This window comes from Panthera tigris, chromosome C1 (assembly GCF_018350195.1).
Source record: "Panthera tigris isolate Pti1 chromosome C1, P.tigris_Pti1_mat1.1, whole genome shotgun sequence".
In the NCBI taxonomy this organism is placed as follows: Eukaryota; Metazoa; Chordata; class Mammalia; order Carnivora; family Felidae; genus Panthera; species Panthera tigris.
In genome coordinates this window covers 53,133,142-53,155,830 of record NC_056667.1, presented here as the reverse complement: position 1 = coordinate 53,155,830, position 22,689 = coordinate 53,133,142, and the positions used below count along the sequence as shown (strand labels likewise).

At 41.1% G+C, this 22,689-nt stretch overlaps 1 protein-coding gene and 1 pseudogene across 1 annotated transcript in view; one reads left to right on the top strand and one right to left on the bottom strand.

Moving 5' to 3' along the window:
* LOC102954104 overlaps positions 1–6,340 on the bottom strand; it is a 30,169-nt pseudogene extending 23,829 nt beyond the window's left edge.
* Positions 6,246–22,689, top strand: part of JAK1 (Janus kinase 1) — a 128,218-nt gene continuing 111,774 nt past the window's right edge. The window contains exon 1 of the mRNA XM_042997473.1: positions 6,246–6,468. The gene's annotated coding sequence lies outside the window, so the exon portion shown is untranslated. The remainder of the gene's footprint in view (positions 6,469–22,689) is intronic.

Below are 22,689 nucleotides of genomic sequence, written 5' to 3'. Positions count from 1 at the left end.
AGCATGGCAAGCATACTAAGGCAGGCTAGTTCCAGTGAACAATGGCCACTTTGGCTTGAGGACTCCCAAGTGGCTTACCCAAGGTTTTCTTGGAAATGCGTTCTTTCTATCCCAACTTCCCTTTCCTCCTCTTTTCTTCCACAGATATCGGAGCTGCATCATGGTCTGGAGTTGAGTCTTCCCTCGCCTTCTTTTGCTTCCTCCCCAGTAAATCTCTTGCTTATCTAATCCTGTCTTACTTGCTTCTTTCTTCTTTTAAATGTTTACTTTTGAGAGAGAGAGAGAGAGAGAGAGAGAGAGAGAGAGAGAGAGAGAGACGGAGAGAGAATCCCAACCGGGCTCCATGCTGTTAGCACATAGCCTGACATGGAGCTTGACCTCACAAACTGTGAGATCATGACCTGAGCTGAAATCAAGAGTTGGACACTTAATCCACTGAGCCACCCAGGTGCCCTCTTACTTGCTTCTTGAAGGACCTAAACTAATGTGTGTTCTCCAGTTAATGACTGGCTAATTTAGTACAGTCCATACACCTTAATGGAGTTAAACCGTGAGTTTGTATATACCCGCTTTCTTAGTCTTCATAAGCATTTACTGAGGTAAATGGGCTGGGTAGTATTATTCAGATTTTACATTTGAGGAAACTGAGTATTAATTTAGGAACTTTCCTGGGGTACCCAGCTAGTAAGTGGCAGGGCTGAGCTGAAATTCAAACTTAGATCTCACTCCAAAGTCACCTTTGCTACTCAGCCATTGGACAGTTGGGCTAAGGGCAGAGTTGATAGCTTAAGAGAATCGAAGTTTCTAAGGAAGATGAACCTCATGTTTTAACAGGAGCGAGCTGAGGTAGTTCTCCAAATCAGGACCAAGGTATATCTCCAGCAATAATTTTAGGGTAGTACTAATGCTGTTATCAAATACATGATAGAAGCATCAATGTTCTGGAAAGTAATCCCTCAAAAATTTTAGCCTGGAAAGGTTTTAAGGTGGGTGCTCACAATCATACATATATGATTCACTGGATTTTATCTTTTTTCTTTCTCTGAATTATACTTTTATAACAAATATCTGCTGAACTTTTATGGCATGCATGATTCCTCTCAGGCAAAAATTACATACATTCCTTTTCCTTCCCCATTACATTTAATCAGGCTCTTTTTTCTTACTTTCAGTGTGTCATTATCAGTATTATTTTTTTTTAGTGTTTATCTTATTATTTATTTTGAGAGAGACAGAGAGAGCATGTGCAGGGGACGGGCAGAGAGAGAAGGAAAGAATCCCAAGTGCCTGAGTATTATTGATGGCCTACTGTTTTCATGGCACTAAGAAATGAGAAAGGATCTCTTTCCTGTAAGTGTAATAATTTCCCCACCTTAGAAGGAGACTAATTCAATGGATTAGAGACCACATAGGAAAAGAATTGTCCAATTACCATCTTAGTTTAGAGGGAAAAGACCTAACATTTTATTTTAGTTTTTCTTTCTTTCTTTTTTTTTTTTTTTTTGGAGAGTGGGATGAAGGAAAGGGAGAGATTATTAAATAAAAGCCATTTATGGAATAATATAGTTTCAATATAAATAACAAAAAGTTTCAGACACTTTGGAGCATCCATTGAAAATTCAGGTGGATTAAATATTGGATATTTAAAGCATTGAGCTGTATAAAACCTAGAGTAATATAGAAAAAACATTTGAGTCATCCTCCCTCATTCTGTTTCTTAAATATTTTTTCCTCCTTAGCATATATCACTATCTGACATTATTCTAATTACTTACTCATTTACTTGTTTTCAACTATCCTCACCAACTAGGAACCTTCTCTGTCTTGTTTCACTGCTGTATTCACAGTGCAGAATAGAGACAGGCACATAATTTGGTATTCAAGAAATATTTGTTGTATTCGTTTGTCTAACCTAGGGAAAGAGGATGGTTTCCTAGAGAATCACGGATAACAGCATAATGCAAACAAATAACCCACAGTAATCAATATACTTCACTATAAGAAAATGGAAAATTTTTACAAGCATTTTTTTTAGAGTAAATAGTATGCTGGAAAAATATATATCAAAAGTAGGACAGAAACATATTACTATCTTTATTAGAGATATCATTATTACAAATTGCTAGAAGATACTATGATCCCTGTAGATATCAGGTAAAGAATGAAAACAGAATTTCTCCTGCCTACTCCATAGACACACATTGATAAACTAAAAGAAAAATGAAAAATAGAAACTAGTGAGAAAGCACATGGAAAATTATTAATCTCTTTAATAATCATGGAGATTCATGGGTACCTGGGTGGCTCAGTCAGTTAAGTGTTGGACTTTGGCTCAGGTCATGATCTCGTGGTCTCTGAGTTTGAGCCCCACGTGGGGCTCTGTGCTGAAAGCTCAGCCTGGAGCCTGCTTTGGATTCTGTGTCTCTCTCTCTCTCTGCCCCTCACCCGCTCATGCTCTGTTTCCTTCTCTTTCAAAAAATGAATGAACATTAAGAAAAAAAAAAACAAAAAAAAAATCGTGGAAATTCACAATTAAAAGTAAAAAAAATTAAACATTAAAGATGTAAATATTTATTTACTTATTTTATTTTATTTTATTTTAAAGTAAGCTCTGCACGCAATATGGGGCTCAAATTCAGAACCCTGAGATTAAGAGTTGTATGCTTTACTGACTGAGCCAGCCAGGCACCCCAAAGATATAAATCATTTTAAAATGATAATGTTCATTCTTGCAGAACTTGACATTGTGTATGTTTTTTAGGACAGTGTAAATTTTTGGAAACTTCCTGGAAAGTGACTTGCCAATATGAATCTATGATCAGGAATCTAAAAATATGCAGTCCATTTAACTCAATAATTCCATTTCTGCGAATCTCTCCTAATGGCCTAAATAGTATATATTTAATTATTATTTAAGTTATTTGCATGAGGAAATCTATTAGTTATGAAGACTTCAGTAGTAACAGAAAAATGCTCATATATTGAAATAAATTTAAGGAACAATTTATAAAATTACATGCACACCGTGATCATACTTACATTAAAAATATGGCTAGTGAAAAAAATAACTGGAAGAAAATATATAATATGGTAAGCATATTTATATTAGGGCTGCAAAATTACAGAGATTTTATCTGTCTTCTCTAATTTCCAAGTTTTTGTAATTGAATTTCATCATCTGTACAATGGCATTTTAGTTTTGTTTCGTACAACCTTTTAAAGGCAAACCTTATTGTTTGAATCTATTTTCCCATTGTAATCTAATCTTTTCCAGAGACATAGACTGGTGAGCAAACACTCTTAATGAAGATTTACGGGTGAAACCCATGTGTATGATTGCTGGTTGGATGGAGTGGGTTTTTTTGAGAATTTCCCAATAAGAGGGTTAGTTCAATTTAGATGAATGTTTGTAGCGGGCTTGCAGATTTCATGCCACATGTTACCTATTAGAAGGGGATGTGTGTAGTCCTCCTTCTATACTGTTCTCTGCTTCATATGTTCCTTATAGGGTAACTGTACAATTTTTTTTTTTCTATTTTGAAACATAAGATTGAATTCCTCATCCAATTTAGTTGGTGTTCTTGGTCAACCTGTCAACTAATTTGGAAAATTTGGGAGTCACGTGCCGTTCTGCCTTTTGCCTCAGCACCCACATCTAATCAGTCACCGCACAGTCTATTATATCCCCTCAGGCTTTTGACACTTTCATGCTTATCCCTCCTTAGTCTACTGCTTTAATGTTGTTCTTATCACTGGTAGTTTGCGGCTCTACAATGCTGTGGAGATTAATCTTGTCCTCCAATCCATCATCTACCTTATCTTCACATTAGTGGTTCTCAATAGGGGTGGTTTTTGTCCCCCAGGGAACATTTAGAAATGTCTGAAGACATTTTTGGTTGTCATAACTGGACGAGGAGATGGGTGGGTGGGGGGTGGAGGGCATGGAGGAGAAGCGAGGGGGATTGCTACTGGCATCTAGTGGTTAGAGGACAGAGATGCTGCTGAACATCCTGCAATACACAGGACAGCACCACATAACAAAGAATATTCTAGCCCCAAATGTCAATAGTGCTGAGGCTGAGAAACCCTGCCCTAGGGTGATTCTTGTAAAATGTAAACCTGCTTAAATACCTAAAGAACACACTATATTTTTCAGGCAAGATTTTTGCATGACTCTTATTCCCCAGCCACACAAGCATATATGTATTACTGTCTGAATATGCCACGATCCCTCTGGGGCTCCTGTGATTTATCTGCTGCTTATAGCATCTTCTTCCTGACTTCTTCAGGCTAGGTTTGGTAATTCTCCTCTATGACCAGTTTTGGAAGAGCATGAATCACACTGAACGGTCACCCGTCAGTTATGTCACTCCAGTGTGAGAACCAGAGGTCAGGAGCTGGGTGTTTCCCCCCAGAATCCTCAGCACTTAGTGCAATGCCCAGTATGGGGAAATACACTCAGCCAAGGCCCTCTCTCCTTATTCCATGTCGTGAGTCTTTCATAGCAGTCAGATTCATTCTTGAGTACAATGGGGTCATTGCTGCTGTCCTGACTGGCCTTTATCTTTACTTTTCGCCTTCCCTGAAATGTGGCTCTTTCATGTTTCTGTCTCCATTCATTCACTCCCACCTGTTCTTTAAGGCCCAGCTCAATAAAAATGACTTACCGAGCCCACCACTGTGCCAGACCTGCATTATCTTCTTTATAAAATGTTTATATATTTTTGAGGGGGGAGGGCTCAGTGAGAGAGGGAGACACAGAATCCAAAGCAGGCTCCAAGATCTGAGTTGTCAGCACAGAGCCCGACCTGGGGCTTGAACCTGCAAACTGTGAGATCATAACCTGAACCGAAGTCAGATGCTTAACCTACTGAGGAACCCAGGCACCCTGGGGCTGCATTATCTTAGTTCACTTTCAGCATAATCCCTGTAAGGAAGGTATATCCCAATTTAACAGGTGAGGAATGTGATGTGAACAGCCCTGAGTTGCAGGTGAGGCAATACATGCACACAAACACCCACAAATGGAGACAGCTGGGGCCACAACCCTCCCTGCTTGCTTCTCCTGACCTCTCTGTTAACTCTTCTATCTCCTTCCAGAAGGCAGTTTGGAGATCTTTTAGTCTGCCCCTCAACTTTTATGAGTAACCTGTAACTTGTTTAGGGTATCACAGGTGGCTAATGGTGGGAGCCAGACCTAAAATCTAGAACTCTAGAATCAAGTGCTCTTTTCACTCACCAGGAACCACACTGGCACTTCTTGCTCAGTATGAGGTAAGTCTTAGTAGTCCCCCAAGTTATCAGGAACCCTCCAGCAGGATTAGCTGGGCAGGTGGGGCAGTCTTAGTCCACAGTGACTGAGCTGCAGAAGCCTGACCTCATGCCTAGGAGGATTTTCCCGGGGAAGGCACTGGATTGTTTCAAGCTTGGGAGTGGAACAGATTTGAAATTTTAAAAGCTCACTGTAGAAAATTAAATAGAGACTGTAGTCTCTTCTATTCTCTAACTGTTGGAACAGTTAGAGAAGTGAAAGGACTAGAGATTCCTTGGAAGTAAAATTGTCAGGATCTGACTGTAGACTGTCTACGGGATATGAATCCTGGCTGTAGTGTGACTTTAAGATACATAAACCTCAATTTGTTTTCTCATAGCTAAAACGAGGATAATACCTACTTTGAGAGATTATTAGTAAAAAATGAAAAGTGCTGAATACATGAATACATTAGGTATCAACAAATGTTTTTTTTTGTTTTTGTTTTTTTTTTTTTAATTTAAAAGAGCTCTTTAAATAGGGCATGGGTTGGATCTGAAGTACCTTGTCTATGTCAAATAAAATTTGTTCTTAAGTTCCTGCTAGTCAGGTGCTCTACAGCTCATCTCTTATTCTGTCGCGACGAGGGGCAGAGGACTGTGATCAAAGCATCGCGGTGCAGGAGCACATCAAACTTGGGAGGTGTCACCCTATGGCCAAAACCTCACAACAATTTTACTTTTTGCCCTTTCAGACCTCTCCTCCATAGACTGGTGTTTCTAGAAGACGCGGTGTAAAGAAGCGAGTGAGGCGGGGGAAGCATGAACGACGCCGAGTGGGAACCGGACGGGAACACTAGTGGCGCTGGTTCTTGCGCGGTAGCTGAGCCCACCACTGGTCTGCAGCCTCCGCCCCCTGTTTCTTAGGCTGTAGCTCGTGACGTCACGAGGAGGCGGGACCGACTTCGGCCTGGGAGGCGGAGCCAGCGGCGGGGCGGGGCGGGAGCGTCGCGAGGGCAGGCCGCGGCGGCCGCGGAGTAGCTAGCAGCCGCTTCCAGCGCTGGCCTGCGCCCCAGCCCTGATTTCCCATCCCGCGCCCCCTCCTCAGCCCCGGGCGTGCGCTCGCCGGGGCCCTGCGGGGCTGGCCGCTGAGCTAGCAGGCCGCCGGACCTGCGCAGCGACCCGGAGCACCCTCCGGCCCAGGCGCACACGGAAGTGGTGAGTGAGTGTCACGGAGGGGAGGTGGAGAAGCCTGTGGCGGCCGCCGACGGCCGGGCGAGGGGCGCGGAGCCGGGCGCCGGCGGCCGACGCGGCCGCTGCTCTCTGTTCTTGGGAGTCGCGCACCCCCGGCCGCTCAGCAAGCGGGGCGGTGGACCGGGGGGCCCGGGCGGGCTGGGGGCGTGTGGGTGCGGGCGAGGAAGCGGGGGATTTCCAGCCAAGCGGAGTCTGCTGGCGGCGGGGAGGTTGGGGGGCGGGAGCCCCACGCCAGGATGGGGGGGATGGTTAAGGCTCGCCGCCCCCTCCCCCAGAGCACACACCAAATTTTCATAAACAAGTCTGGAACGCGCTGACATCCTGTTTATACCACCCTGAGATACAGGCGCGGGCTTGAGGTCTGACGTTCTTCGCTCTTGCACCGAGAACTTGACCGCCAGCACTCTGGCATAATTGCTGTTGGGGTAGGGGCGGGAGGAGGTTTTCTCTGGCCTCAGGACGGAGGCCGAGGGTCTTCGCCGTTGTCCTCCTTTGCCATCTCAGCGAGGGAAAGTTCGTGAGATTTGGGGGCATGTCTGGGGCAAGGAGGGGGCATCTGTGGACTCAGGAAACGCCCCCTCCCCCTTTAGGGTCTTTTGGGACCGTGGCCTAGCAGCCAGCGAGGAGGGGGAAAGACACATCTTGGGCGAGAGGGCCTGGGAAGAGGAACAGTGAGAGAGAGCGACTGGGGGAAGTGCGAATCCTTCTGTAATGGGACTGAATAACTGAAACTAGGGCTGGTCTCTGGCCTCCTGTCTTACTCCTCAGACCCCATCCGCGCGTGGTCGCCAAGCATCAAAGGGAGATGTCGCTTTAGCAGGACTGGTAAACACCCCTCTCAAGTCACATCCCAAGGTTCTAGGGATGTGGGCTCCTTGGATGTGTGTTCATCACGGAACTTCTTTAGGGAGAATAGATAAAAGGTGTGATTATTGGCAGGTGTTCACATTTTTAAAACATTGTGTATTCTCTGAATTCCTGTGTGTCCGTTGGGGAAAGGAGCGAGCCACTTCTCTGATAAGTGGCTGTGAGCCGTCGGTCTTTAAGCCCAGGGTAAATACATGCTATTAACCTTTCTTTTCTTTCTTCCTTTTCTTTCTTTCAGAGTCAGAGTTTTTCTTTCAGTGGCAGGAGTTCACAGCGGTATAAAATTGTCATTGCTTCTTTCAGGGAGGAATGCATTAAAAACCTTGGACAGTTAAGTGAGGAGTAGAATGCAGAAACAATTAGATTTGACTGTGGAGTCTTTGTTGGCAATTTTTAAAGGAAAGGATCATGGGCATATACACGGTGCAAAAAAAAATTTTTCACATGAGCATTTTATATTGATTAAATCCTTGTTCTTCCTTTTCCAAAACCCCATTTTGTGCTGTTTCTCGCTTTTGCTTTTGGTGGCTCTGTTTTCTAAGACCAGGGAGTCGTTCTCACTGAAGGATCAATGTGTTCTTTTTTGTACTTTGTGGTGAAGGTTAATGGAGACCATAAGGGTACCAGACACTTGGGGTACAATATGCTGTGTATTATGGAGAAAATGTCTCCAATATATATAGATCCAGATCACGTTTAAAGTACATCATACCTGAGTGATTGTGGACATTATGAATAGGAATAATCACCATCTTAATAATTCTACTTATCATATTAACTGAGCACTTTCACTGTATCTTGATTTCTCTAAATAGCTACAAAAATGCATTTTTAAATCCAGAGATTGCAGTGTGATATTCTGCATTGAATAAAAGCCAGTTTAGTTTCCCCATTCCATGATATACTAATTGCAGTTATTAGGAAATGATGATGGAGGGTAAATAAATTGTACATATATAGATAAAATAATTCACTTTCCAAAATATATAACTACTTGCAAATTGCTATAATTTAAGCAGTCTTAGTGTCCGTTTAATACTGTACTTGTGACTATCTTTCTGGTCATTTGGTATCCACCCTTAGTACAGATTAAGATGAATTATGTTGCAAGATTTTTTCAATTCAGGAATTTGCTAAGAAGCTGCTAAAAATAAGGAATTTTGAGGGTGGAGTTGCTTTTGCAGGAATAGGGATTTGGATGAAATGGCATGAAGGAACTTAAATTGAGTGCTTTTAAATCAGATTGTTAGGTCTACCAGTTTACATTCTGGGTTCACAAACACTAGTGGTTTCAACTGCAGACCACAAATTCTAGTAATGTTTTAAGGTTATCACTCAATTTCTTCTGAAAAGCTTTAGGTCATACATATATTTGGACAGAAACCCAACTGAAGCAAGTATTGAGAGCGTGTGTAGGTTTATATTCACTTTTCTAGAGGGAACACTCGTGTATAACTGCGTTAATAAGGTTCATTAGCAAAGACCAAGATCTGTGTTTTCTAACTCCTCTGATAAGTGTTTTTCCCCCTAAACCCATGTGTATCATTTTATATTTTTTATTACGTGTGTCCTTGTTGTGTTCTATGAGGTAATTTATGCTTTTCAGAAAATTTATCATCTGAGATGTAACTATTCGTACAAGGATATTTTTCTTGTTCATTTCCACATTTAAAGTTTTTTTTAAGTGAATGGGGAATTGGTTAATTAACTCCATGTCCCCGAACAAGCAGCATCTGATGCTTTGTGATTTCTTGTGGCTTAGTGGTATATGGAGCTTTGTCATAAAGTAGAGATGCCAAAAAGAACCTCCCAGATACTTTTAGACCAGTATTTCTCAGCTGGGTATGATTTTGTGCCCGAAGGGATGTTTGCATTTTCCAGAGACATTTTTGGTTATTACAACTTCGGGGGTGGTATGGGAGGGGGCAGTGTTGTTGGCATCTAATGGCAAGAGGTCAAGGATGTTCCTAAACATCCTATAATGCATGAGGCAGCCCCATAGAACAAAGAATTATCTGGCTCAAAATGTCAGTAGCGCTGGGGTTGAGAAATTCTCTTTCAAAATGCCAGGTAGGAAACAAGAAGATGTGGGCTTCTGTCTTGGCAAATAGCTTCCCTTCAGTTCCCAATTTTCCTCATCTGTAGAATGGAAGTAAAAGTGTTCACCATTTCAAAAAGTTGTTGGGGGAAAATCAGTTAAATAATGCATGGAAACTATGAAGTGCCACACAAATATAATTGTTGGGAAGACATGATTTTTAAAAAAAATTTTTTTTAACATTTATTTATTTTTGAGACAGAGAGAGCGTGAACAGGGGAGGGTCAGAGAAAGAGGGAGACACAGAATCTGAAACAGGCTCCAGGAGCTGAGCTGTCAGCACAGAGCCCGACGTGGGGCCCGAACCCACGGACCGTGAGATCATGACCTGAGCTGAAGTCGGACGCTTAACCGACTGAGCCACCCAGGAGCCCCAAGACATGATTTTTTAAATTGTTAGATATATTAGTAGTTGACGAGCAAAGAGGTTAAGGTTATGGAGTGAAAAGATTGGATGGTTTGGTATTATTGAATTGTTACTAATTTTGGGGGGAAAGGATTTATTTAATGTAGTTTTCTTATAAACTTCAAAGCTCTATAATTTCTTTAAACCTAAGGATTATTTTTTCATCATAGCAAGAGGGAACACTCACTGTAGAATAATTAGAAAATTGAGGAAAGTGGAGGAGAATAGTCATCCATGGTCTACTCCCTTTCCCGTTTAAAGACCATTGAGTTCTTATCAATTTCTGGAAGAGTCCTTAAAATTGGAAGAAGAGCTAACGATGAGAAAAGGGGGAGCAGTGAAGGTGCTGTTGACCAGAGAAGGTACTATTTGTTTCTAAGCCCTTCATTTTCTCTTTTTTGGTAATTACCACGTACAGGTAAAATGCATTATAGGAGACATTAGAAAAATTGGTTCATTGTTTTCATACTTTGTGGGCTAACCTCCAAGCCATGTTCTCACTCGGCATGTTGTTTCCTCTCTGCTTCTTGCTCTCCCCTGTACTCAGCTAGGTGTGCCACTATTGCTTCCTGTCTCGAAAACCCAGCGGTAACGTGGGGTTTTAAGCAGCTGCCATGTTGAAATGACTGGGTTTCAGGGGCAGGAAACTGCTTCCTATGAGTATTCTTCCCTCTGAAGTGCACCAGGTTTTTTGGTATTTGGGGGCAACAAGCAAGCATAAAACATGAAGTTCATTTCCATGATATATTTACTTCTAAGATTTTATGATCTGTGATTCTTAGCAGCTGGCAGCAGGTACACATTTTTCCTTGGTGCTCTGTGAATAAATTGCCCAGTCTGGAGGCGAGACTTGCATTAGAAGAAAAACGAAAATTTCTTTAAGTCTGCTCTAGCCAGAAGACAGAGCTGGTCTTTGTTGGGATATTTTTAATCTGTGGTAACTGAATTTATTTAACAGTAATATTCACACAACACTTTGTTCACTCCTTTATTCATTCAGTAAATACTTGTTGAGCCTGTGCTATGAATCTCAGGGAGTGAATAAACAGAAAAAAGCATGCAAAAATCCTTGTCCTTACAGACTTTACAGTCTAGTGGAAGAAACTTGGGAGTTGTTCATTCAGGGTTTCTCGGTTGTAGATTTTACACATGCAAAAAAGTAAATCCTTTTTTAAATGTAGCCAGGCTGCTTGTTTTGATCCGAGCTGCGACAATGTGGGCAACTTAAGCTTGTCTCATCAGTAAAAAGAAATAAAGATGGTACCTACCTCTAAGCTTGTTTCGAGAATTGAATGACTGTGCCTGAAGAGTTTGGAATGGTGCCAGGCACAAGGTATAAGCCAAACATTTGTGTTTTTATTTTTTTATTGGTGAGTGCTTTGGGTTAAAAACAAAATGAAGAGCTTAAATCGTGTCCAGAATGCTTTAAAATGGTAGGGAGGGGCGCTGGGGTAGCTCAGTCATTTAAGCTTCCGACTCTTGGTTTCAGCTCAGGTCGTGATCTCATGGTTCATGGGTGCAAGCCCTGTATTGGGCTTGGTGCTGACATTACAGAGCCTGCTTGGGATTCTCGCTCTCGCTCCCTCCCTCCCCGCCCCCATTCTCTCTGCCCCTCTCTACTTTCTCTCAAAATAAATAAACTTAAAAAAAAAAAAGATGGCAGGGAAGTATGACCCATTAAATACAAAACAGAGTGGCTAATACATTCTATATTAGAAAGGCTTCGATTAGAAACGGATAAACCAAAGAAGTTTAGGCACTTAAAGTATGCAGTTTCTGAAATCTAGAGGAATTTGTTATGTAGACAGCACCAAAGATGATAACACATTAGGTGTTGTATTTTTAAGGAAAAATGAGAAACAAAGGTGCCTTTAATTTAACTTTAAAGGTCATGCAAAGTATATAATTTGGTAGGAATGTATTAGACTTTCTGGGCAAGTCAATATAAAGGTACGGTGTTGCTCTCACTGATTCAGTTTACTTAGGAAGTGGCAGAAACATAGGCATACCCTTTTGTAAAATGGTGTTTTCAGAGTTGTGTGCAAGTTAAAAATCTTACAAGTCAGATGATGTGTTAGGGAATTTTGCTCTTTAAGCAATTGTAAGAGTTTAAAGGAACTCTGAAGTATATATTCAGTTTCTCCTGAATTTTGTCTTACCAGTTTCTATTTCAGATATGTGCTTTCCAGAAGCAAGGTTTACCCAAAATACAAATTGCACAAGAAAGTTAGCCCTTCCTCCTACTTATTTTAAATATACCTTTAGTTCCTTCTCAGTACTGTTTATATTGCATTTATATTCTCAAGAATAACAGTTGCCACGTGGTTGGAGAAGAGCTCTTGACATTTTCATCCCATGTTCTTTGATAACAAAGGTGTTAGTTGTATCTTTTCCTTGTCTTCTGGTAAAATTCTCTGATTTAACTTTGTGGAGGGGCAGCTCAAATGGTGAACAGGTTGGCCTGTAGGTATTTAAAAAATAAATTTAGGTTGATTATTTTCAGGTGCATTGGGTAACTCAGGCAAGTTTGTATATTTAAAGTAGAAATAGGTAAGAACATTTTGTAATTAACACAGCTCTTGTTTTTAATGGTGATTTAAAGGGCTTACGGCTATTAGAATTGACAACAGTTCATTCAATTAAGCACAATTATATCTGCAGACTTATTTGCAGTTAATTTGCTCAAGCTGTAGCAAGGCTGTAATTTTAGCAGTTTTTTTCAATAAGTAGAATTTAAAATCTTTATCATAAGAGAAAAGACAAAAAAAATTAAGGAGAAAACAATCTGCCAAATGTATATTTTCCCAGTAAAAAATTTTGTTATTGAACAAGATTGTACACAGGGAGGCAGACACTACCCGCCGGCCCCCCCCCCCCCCCCCCCCCCCGTTAAAGCCATTGTGTAAAACTAGATAAGTCTGCTAATCACCGTATATGAGTTTTCTAATTGGAAAAATCATTTCATGTATTGTGGCATCTCCAAAGAATCCCATCTTTATACCTGTTTAGAATGACCATTCATGCGTGTTGGTTAGAGACTGCTGGATGAGCCTGAATATAAATTATAAGCCCACTTGATGTGGATTTAGGAAGTGGGCTGCTAGAGATGTACAAACTGGCTGATATAGAAATGCTTTCAGGTTTTCATGTTTATTCCTTTATTTAACTATTATCTGTAAATGTGTATTATGTGAGAGCAAGATAGGCCTGATGTCTGCCCTCAGGAAGCTTCCTTGCTAACAGAAAACACAATAATTCAACAATTCTACAGCCTGTGTTACAACTATGCGAAGTACCAGTACTAGTTTGCTGTAGAGGTTGAAGGCAGTAAGAAGAGGGGGTCTCTATGGTATATTTTTAAATTTTTAAATATTGAAATTTGAAGGGTGAAAGAGTTAGCCAGGCTAAGAGGATGAGGAGGTTTTTCCAGCTAAAGGAGACAGCATGTGCAAAGGACCTGAGGTGCAACCAACACTGCAGCTGGAGCAGAGGGGACAAAGATGCAGACTGGTAAGGTTGGCAGGAACCTGATCAAGCAGGGTGCTTCTGGGCCATATTACCTTGGCCTTGTAACATAGCAGGGGAAATTGAAGGCTTTAAAACAGGGCATCAAGTGACATGATGGGACTTGAATCCTGTGTGAAAAAAAGAAAGAAGGATTCCCCGATTGCTACCACCCCTGGGAACATCTCTCTTCTCTCTCTGCCAAATGCCTTGAAAGCCTTCATTTCCTTTCACTCACTCATGCTTTAATTCTTTGCAATCTGACTGCCACCTCCACACTCTTGAGACTTCTTCTTTGAGGTCACTGGTGACCTTCTTGCTGTCACATTTTGACACCTTTCTTCTCCTCTTGTTATCTAAAACATTGATGCTGTTAACCCCTTCCTGAAAGCTGTCCCACAGCTCCACTGCTGTCTGGCTTCTGAAGCACAGTACCTCTCTCCTTCCTTTCTTTGTCTTTGCTCTCTCCTCTTTGGTGTCTTCTCCTCTTCTCATCTCTCCCTTTCCCCCAGTGAAGACTTTTCCCCAAACTTCTGTGAATGGCAAGTCTCTTTTGTTACTGCAACTGCGTGGATGGCTTGCTTTCACCTGAGCTCCAGTTGTTGAGCACCCCTAAGTGCTATTCAAAGCACTGGGGATGCTCTAGGCAACAAGAGGAAAGGCCTCTCCTTAAAGAGCCACACTCCAAGATGTTAAAAGCATCCATAAATAAACAAGATAATGTCAGGTGGTGATAAGTGCAATAAAAAAAATAAGATAATGAGTAGAGAATGCTTAAGTGGGTGGGAGAGGGACTTCCCCCTGGGAAGTGACATTTGAGTTCAGGCCTGAGTAATAAGTGGGACCCAAGCCATGCCAGGATCTAGAGGAAGATCCAGGCAGGGGGAACAGCAGAGGCCTAGGCCCCATTAGGAATGGTCTTTCCATTTCATGCTGTGCTCTCTTATCTGGATGTCTTACTGATACCTCTTATTTGACTGCTTCAAACTTGGTATCTCTCTTTCTGGTCCCGCCTTACCAATGGATGATTTCTCTGTTCCTCGTAACACCATCTCTGTCTGCCACCCTCAAAACCTTAGACCAGCGGTCAGAAAACTTTTTCTGTGAGGGAAAAGGCAGTAGTTTTAGCTTTGAGGACCATGCTGCTTTTGTCACAGCTACACAATTCTGTTGTAGAACTGAAGCAAATATAGACAGTATATAAACCAATGAGTGTGGCTATGTTCCAATAAAAGTTTATGTATGGACCCTGAAATTTGAATTTTCACTTGTCACAAAATATTTTTTCCCAACCACTTAAAAATGTAAAATTCATACAGCTTCTTAGCTGTCCAGAACAAGTGGCAGGCGGGATTTGGTGCGTGGGCCAAAGTTTGCTGCCCTTAGTGCTCCCTTCCAGTATTTGCACCTTTCACTGCTCAGTGGTCCCTGCCTTGAGCTAACTTTCTTCTGCCTGGTGATACCAGCAATCTCTAATGTAGCCTCCCTGCCTGCAGCCCTTTCCCTCCAGTTTGTCCTCCACACAGATATTGAATAATCTTCTTGCAGCTGGATTCAGGTCATAGAATTTCCCTGACCACAAGCCTTCGGAGGCCCCTACTGCGTACAGAAAATAGTCTAAACTCCACCTTGCTGTGGCATTCAAGGCTTCTTATGATAAGACCTCAACTTTTCTGCTTCTCCAATTTCTCTTCCTCTGCACTGTGCCAAAATAGATTATTTACTGTATTGCATTCAGCCTTAAACATTTCTTCTGTTTTTCTGCAGTCTTCTTTTTTTAAAATTGTTTTGTTTATTTATTTACTTATTCATAGTGTGCATGCGTGGATTGGGGGAAGGGGCAGAGAGAGAGAGAGAGAGAAGAGAGAGACAATCCCAAGCAGGCTCCACACTGTCAGTGCAGAGCCCAACACGGGGCTCAATCTCACAAACCCATGAGACCATGACCTGAGCTGAAATGAAGAGTCGGGGACAATCAACCGACTGAGCCACCCAGGTGCCCCTGCAGTCTTCTTTTTTAACGTACTTTGCCTATGCCTTCTGCTGTCTCTGTCTGCCAAATTTCTATACCTTTCACGGCCCCTTCAAATGTCCCTACTCCCTCCCCCTCATCCCAGACAAGAAGTTTGTATACATGTAGCACTTCAGTGGTGTGCAATCCTCTTTTCGAGGGCATCGTGTTCTGCCTTGTGCCTCAGTTCTTTTGTAGACTGGCTTCTACTGTACAGTCTCAAGGTCTTGGAGGCCAGGAACAGTCTCACTCACTGTAGTATGGCCTTTCACAGTAGGCACGTGGTGTTTATTGAATAAATGCTAAGTCCTATGTAGATATATACAATATGTAGATGTTGTAAATGAGAATGTTTTGCTGATGGGAATTTGGTCAGATTAAATCCTTGAGTCTTATATAAAGAGGTACAGTTTTGTGAAAGATTAGGTGTTTTGGAAGACATTAGTTGTATTCTTGGTCCTGAATATTGAGCTTAGATAAATACATTCAGGCAAATTACTGATGTTCCTCTTTAGGAATTGTTGTTTCCTTTCATAAAGAAAAGAATGCTCTTTAATTCATAATGTTTCCTTGCCTGAAAGCTCAGGGCCGAGTTATTTGCTTGTTTTAGCTTGCTATCTGTTTTTTCTGACAATAATCTCCTTGCCTCAGTCTCCCATCAGATCACTTGTCACATATGTTAAGTCCTTCCTTTAATGAGTGGTTCTGTCGTATGTGGCTTTTATATTCATGTAGGTAGCCTCAACGTCTTTTTTGGTGATAGGATTATAAATAATAAATAGTAGCTCCTTAGTGTAACCATCCTGAAGTGACACCAAGATGGTAGAAGTAACTGAGAAGAAACAGACTAAAAGGCTCTGGGGCAACGTGGGAAACATGATGTGGGTTTGGTGGAAAATGAGAAAGCGACTTTATAAGTGTCTTGTAATCTTTTGATTAACGTGTGCCTGGGGCAGATTGTCTCCCAGGTTTGTGGGTGTGTAGCACATCTTTATCGATAGGAAGGAGAGGGAGCAAGAGGATGAAACTCAAGATTAGTGAACTTTTATGCCTGCTGTTGTATGTGCTTTGTATTTGCTATTTAATCTTTTCATAGAGGGTTGGATCTTAACAGCAGCATTTTCCAGATGGAGCAAACAAAGCTAATAAATAGCAGACCCAAAATTCAAATTTGAAGCCCTCTGGCATTAAAACAGATAAACACCCTTTCTACTCTTTCTACTCTATCCCCAGCTTTACTGAGATATAATTGGAAAACGCTTCTCTTAGAAGAACCCTTTGTACTGTCTGGTCACTTGTCTCTTTGTTTTGTGTGTATGTTTTGTTTTTTTTTTGTTTTTGCTGTTTTGGCATTTAAACCAATGGAACTTGTTTCTGTCCCATTTTATAGCTTAATGCTTCTGAAGCAGTTTTTGCCTCTCCAAAAAGTGCCTTTCCGCACCTGTATTGTGTTTGGTATTGTTAGATGCTAAGTAATAAAGAGGATCTGAGAGGATTTTACCGTGAGGGGATGGGGGTGAAATAGGCAACTGGGTTCATTTAGCTGTCCTAAACAGAGTTTTCAGTACTTTCGTGTGAAATCTTTTTGACAGTGTAAATCAAACTTGATTTACTGTTATTTTTTATTACCTGGTTATTATATAGTATGTTCCGTGTTTACAGGTTTGGATCTAGATGTGTTGTGAAAAGCAGGCTGGACTTGGAACCAGCAAGAACTGGGTCTGAGGCTGTCCTCTGCCACAGCTAGGTCTGTGACTTTGGGTTCATAATTGACCCTCAGTTTTTCTCAGCTGTAAAATGGATTTACTAGTGCCTATCACAAAGGTAGTTTTGTGAAGGTTAAATGAGGTAGAACATATGAAATAACTTCAGACGGCACCTGGGATTCAGCAGCATTTACTAAATGTTAGTTTCCCACTCCAGATACTGAAAATTGCCAGGGAATGTGTAAATGATTGTAATGTTTGCATGTTTATAAATGGCAACTTGATCGATAGATCATACTCAAGTTATGAACTTGTGACGCAGGAAACCTCCTAATGCAAATGGCTGGGTTCCCACTGCTACAAAAACATCAGTATTGCATAGTGGCTCAGACTTCCAAATATGGAACTAGAGTCTGTGGGTTTGAATTCTGCTTTATTTTACTAGCTTTTTGATCTTGGGCAAGTAACTCAAACTCTTTGTGTCTTAGTTTCCTCCTGTGTAAAATGGGGATAATGATAGCACCTAGTTTTTAGGTTGTAAGGATTACATGAGCATATGCATGAGCATGTGTGTGTACGTGTACCAGTACTCCATAAGGGTTTGTCACTACTATTTACTATCACTCCTGTCTTTTCCTCATTGTGTAGACAGACCATAAATCACTGGAAATTCCTTGTAATCCCCTGCCATGTCTTCTCTTATCAGGGGAATCCTCTGTGCATTATAGGTCTATCTTTTCCCTCTATCTTCAGTCCCTTTTTAGCTACTTCATTTTAACTGAGGCTGTCATTTTCTCATATGCTCTCCACGGTGCTCTTCCTTGTACATTTCTTGTCTAGACGCTTAAAAAAAAATGGCTTTGTTTTATGTGGAAACTGAACATTTTCTAATAATGAATGATAAACCCAGCTATGTGTTAAGGATACTTTTATGCCAGGGAAGATGAAAGCCATAAAGTCTCAAGCAGATTTAAAAAAAAGTGTATAAACTACTTTATTGTGTATTGAATGCTTACTCTGTGCCAGACATTAAGTTCAGTACACTGAGGCTAAGAATGACCAAATATGTTTAAAGACACCCAGGTTTTTTTTTTTTTTTTTTTTTTTAATGTTTATATTTGAGAGAGGTGGAGGAGCAGAGAGAGAGGAGAGGGGAACAGGATCTGAAGCGGGCTCTGTGCTGACAGCAATGCTGACAGCAGAGAGACCAACGCGGGGCTGGAACTCACAAAGTGCGAGGTCATGGCCTGAGCTGAAGTGGGACGCTCAGCGGACTGAGTCATCCAGGTGCCCCTAAAGGCACCCAGTTTTTTTTTTTTAATTTTTTTTTTTAACGTTTATTTATTTTTGAGACAGAAAGAGACAGAGCATGAATGGGGGAGGGGCAGAGAGAGGGAGACACAGAATCTGAAACAGGCTCCAGGCTCTGAGCTGTCAGCACAGAGCCCGACGTGGGGCTCGAACTCACAGACCGCGAGATCATGACCTGAGCCGAAGTCGGACGCTTAACCGACTGAGCCACCCAGGCGCCCCTAAAGGCACCCAGTTTTTAAGTGGAGGAACCTAGATTTGATTGAAGTGAGGCCTCCCTGACCCTTGGTTTCAAAATTCCTGAGGTGAGTTGCCTTAAAGCCGACAGCCACCTCCTCACCACTCCGTCTGCAACCCTTATTAACCTACTCTCTGCTTTCCCTTAAGCTCCAGCTTTCAAGGTGACAAGATCACTCACAGTTCTTTGGCTGCAGTAATGTTTCCTGCTCCTTTTGCAAGGCAGATGTATAGTGTTTCAGTTGCTGTATGTGTTAAATTGGTCTTTTGTGTGTTGGCTTGGAAACCTAGCCACATTTATAGCAGTGCATGTTGGGGGAAAATGTGCTTTACATTTCAGACAGCCAACTGGGAGCAAATTTTCAAAAAGGCAAAACCTTTTATAAATTAGAGGTACCAATGTATTTGAGTATACATTACCTGCATTGATACACTTGAAAGGCTTACATGTCATGCCTGAACTAGGCACGTTCTGGAATTTATACACATTATTACACTTCTGCTTAGCTGTCTGTTCTCATCTGTGCCTGACCTTTGTATCCCCAACCACCACCATTGTGTTTGGCACATACTAGGAACCCTATGAAGAGACCTATTTAGTCCTCTTTAAAAATCGATGGCTTTTTATACTTTTCTGTATGTTCGATATAGTTCAATAAAAAAAAAAAATCAATGCAATAAGGGTCAGGCAACATAGAAGGAGGGATGTTGCCACGCAGTTACCGATTAGATGAAAATACTGCTTATGCTAGACCGAGTTGAAGCATTGAAAAGTATTTGGGAGCCAGACACTTAGACAATATTGCTTTGATTATTGGAAGGCAAGGAAAGCAGTCAAACGAGTTCTTTCTTGGCTTGGAGTCTTGTTTACTTTTCTCAGGTTGAAGTGATAGCTCTAATGGTTTTAAGGAATCAGGGAGACAGGTCTGCCATGAACCCAGCATATTGGGTTCTAAGTTTATAAACATTTTCTAGTTGGTGTTGTTTAAAGGTTTGTAGTACACAGTGATCATAAAATCTTATAATAATAATTGTAAGAGTTGGAAGAAATTGAAGTCACCCAGAGATACTTCCCCAGTTTTATAAGAGAAAACTAGGAATAAGAGCATTTGTATGGCTTGCTCAAGACCTCAGTGGGCCACCACTTCTGTGTTTTATTTATTTACTTATTCATTCGTTCAACTGTTTGTTTTTGAACTAGAGAGAGCACGAGTGGGGAAGGGAGAGAGAGAGAGGGAGGGAGGGAGGGAGGGAAGATGGATCCGAAGCGGGCTCTGCACTGACAGCAAAGAGCCCGATGTGGGGCTCAAACTCATAGAACCACGCGGTCATGACCTGAGCCGAAGTCAGCTGCTTAACTGACTGAGCCACCCAGGCACCCCTTTGTGTTATTTTTAAAATACAACCTCATGCAGAATTTGTGATTGAGTGGTAAAATGATATAGAAAGTATTGACATGTAGAACTTAAGAAACTAAATGCCCATTTGTTGAAATAGTTCTGAGAAGTTTAAGATGTATTTGTGGGTGAAAGATTTAGAGATTATTTAAGAGCAGTGGGGGTTATGTAGGGTCCAGCCATTGGACAGTGGACATTGTGAAGTGCAGTGTCTTGTGGGAGAAGAGCGATCATGCTGCTCTCTTTGGCTCTTGCCATATTAGAAGTTATAGAGGTTAGGGACCAAGTCTCTCTTGATTATCCATTAGTCCCAGTCAAGCCCTATCCCTGCTGCCAAGCAGACGGTCAGTAAGTATTACTGAACACGTGAATGCCAATTATAAGATGCTAAGTATGGGTTTGTGTTGTGTAAGTTTGATTGTTTTGGCTGGCATTTCTTTTTTATGTTCCTTTTATCAGGAGAAAAGCCACTTTACCAAGCATTTCCAGCCTGTTAGACCTTAATGGAGGTAACAGTTAATATTAAGAGCAGCAAAAACAAAGTATTGTGATGTCAGGGAGATAAAAAGGTGTTCGGTATAACTTTCATTTGAGACTTAAGGCAGCTGAGATTCAGAGGAGTGAAGCAGTTATGAGCTAGCCTGGAGCCCTGTACTCTCCCATTGTGCCCCAGGGCTGCACTTGACTGCTTGTGACTGGTTTGGGGGGACAGCACAACCTGTGATGCCTTCTTCTGTTGCAGTCCGCTCAAGTTCATCTGCTCACCCACTGGCTCCTCTGTCCACCTGGCTCCACAGAGCCTCCCAGAGGCTTAGAATTTATGCCTGCTGTCTTCTGGTCACACTCAAGGCCCTAATCACATAGCTGAGTCAGAATGACCTGTCCTTGACATCTTGCAATGAGGCCTGCTCTTACCATATTCTCACTGTGGGAATGAAGCCTCAGGAAGTAATTCAGTCCAGGTATTTATGGCTGAAACAGGTGCCTTAAAGCAAGATAGTCTGCTCACCTTGACTTGGGACTCTGAGGAGAGAGGTTTTTACTTCCTCTTTTGACCTTTACCTTAAGTCATTTAAAAGCTATAGCCTACAAATGCAAAATAATCGTAACTGTTCGATTTTCTAGAAGTAAGAGACATATGCTGTAGAGTCTTTTGTATTATGTTTAGTTTCTTTTTCACAGTATAATACCATTTATTTTACAAACTAGTTACCCAAACTATATATTCTTTATGTACACGTATATGTAACAGATATATAGAAAACTAATGATGGCAACTGAAACTATTATTTTATTTGAATATTTTGAAGGTATATGAGAATACATTTATTTAATGTTTCTATAATTACAATATTTACTTTTAAAGAGATTACAATGATTATAAATATAGGAATTTAAAAATGGTATATTAATATGAAGCTGTCAGGGCCATCTTAAAAATGCCATAAAATGAAATGAAATGAAATAATGAAATAAAACTATTTCTACTCAAAGATGGCTTTTATTGTATCAATAATTAGAATTCTTTTTACTATTAACACTATTTAGATGATATGTCAACTGCTAACCCCTCTTATTTTCCATTTAAGCTTTATTTTTACAATACTTCTCACTATGAAATTAAATACTCTATGGAAGTCTATACTGGCTCATCACTGTTACCATTAAAGTGAAGATCTTCTGCACACACTATATAAAAAAGTATATGCTTTTATATACTCTTCAAGGGATCCACTAATTTTATTTTATTTTATTTTTAAAATTTACATCCAAATTAGTTAGCATATAGTGCAACTATGATTTCAGGAGTTGATTCCTAAATGCCCCTTACCCATTTAGCCCATCCCCCCTCCCACAACTCCTCCAGTAACCCTCAGTTTTTTCTCCATCTTTAAGAGTCTCTTATATTTTGTCCCTCTCCCTGTTTTTATATTATTTTTGCTTCCCTTCCCTTGTGTGCATCTGTTCTGTGTCTTCAAGTCCTCATATGAGTGAAGTCATATGATATTTGTCTTTCTCTGGCTAATTTCACTTAGCATAATACCCTCTAGTTCCATCCATGTAGTTGCAAAGGGCAAGATTTCATTCTATCTAATTGCTGTGTAATACTCCATTGCATATATATGTGTGTGTGTGTGTGTGTGTATGGGTAAGGGGCACATCTTTATTCATCCATCAATGGACATTTGGGCTGTTTCCATACATTGGCTATTGTTGATAGTGCTGCTATAAACATGGGGGTGCATGTGTCCCTTTGAAACAGCACACCTGTATCCTGTGGATAAATGCCTAGTAGGGCAGTTGCTGGGTTGTATGGTAGTTCTATTTTTAATTTTTTGAGGAACCTTCACACTGTTTTCCAGAGTGGTTGCACCAGTTTGCATTCCCACCAGCAGTGCAAAAGAGATCCTCTTTCTCCGCATCCTCGCCAATGTCTGTTGTTGCCCGGATTGTTAATGTTAGCAGTTCTGAGAGGTGTGAGGTGGTATCTCATTGTGGTTTGGATTTGTATTTCCCTGATGATGAGTGATGTGGAGCATTTTTTCATGTGTCAATTGGCCATCTGGATGTCTTCTTTGGAGAAGTGTCTATTCCTGTCTTTTGCCCATTTTTTCACTGGATTATTTGTGATAAGTTCTCTATAGATT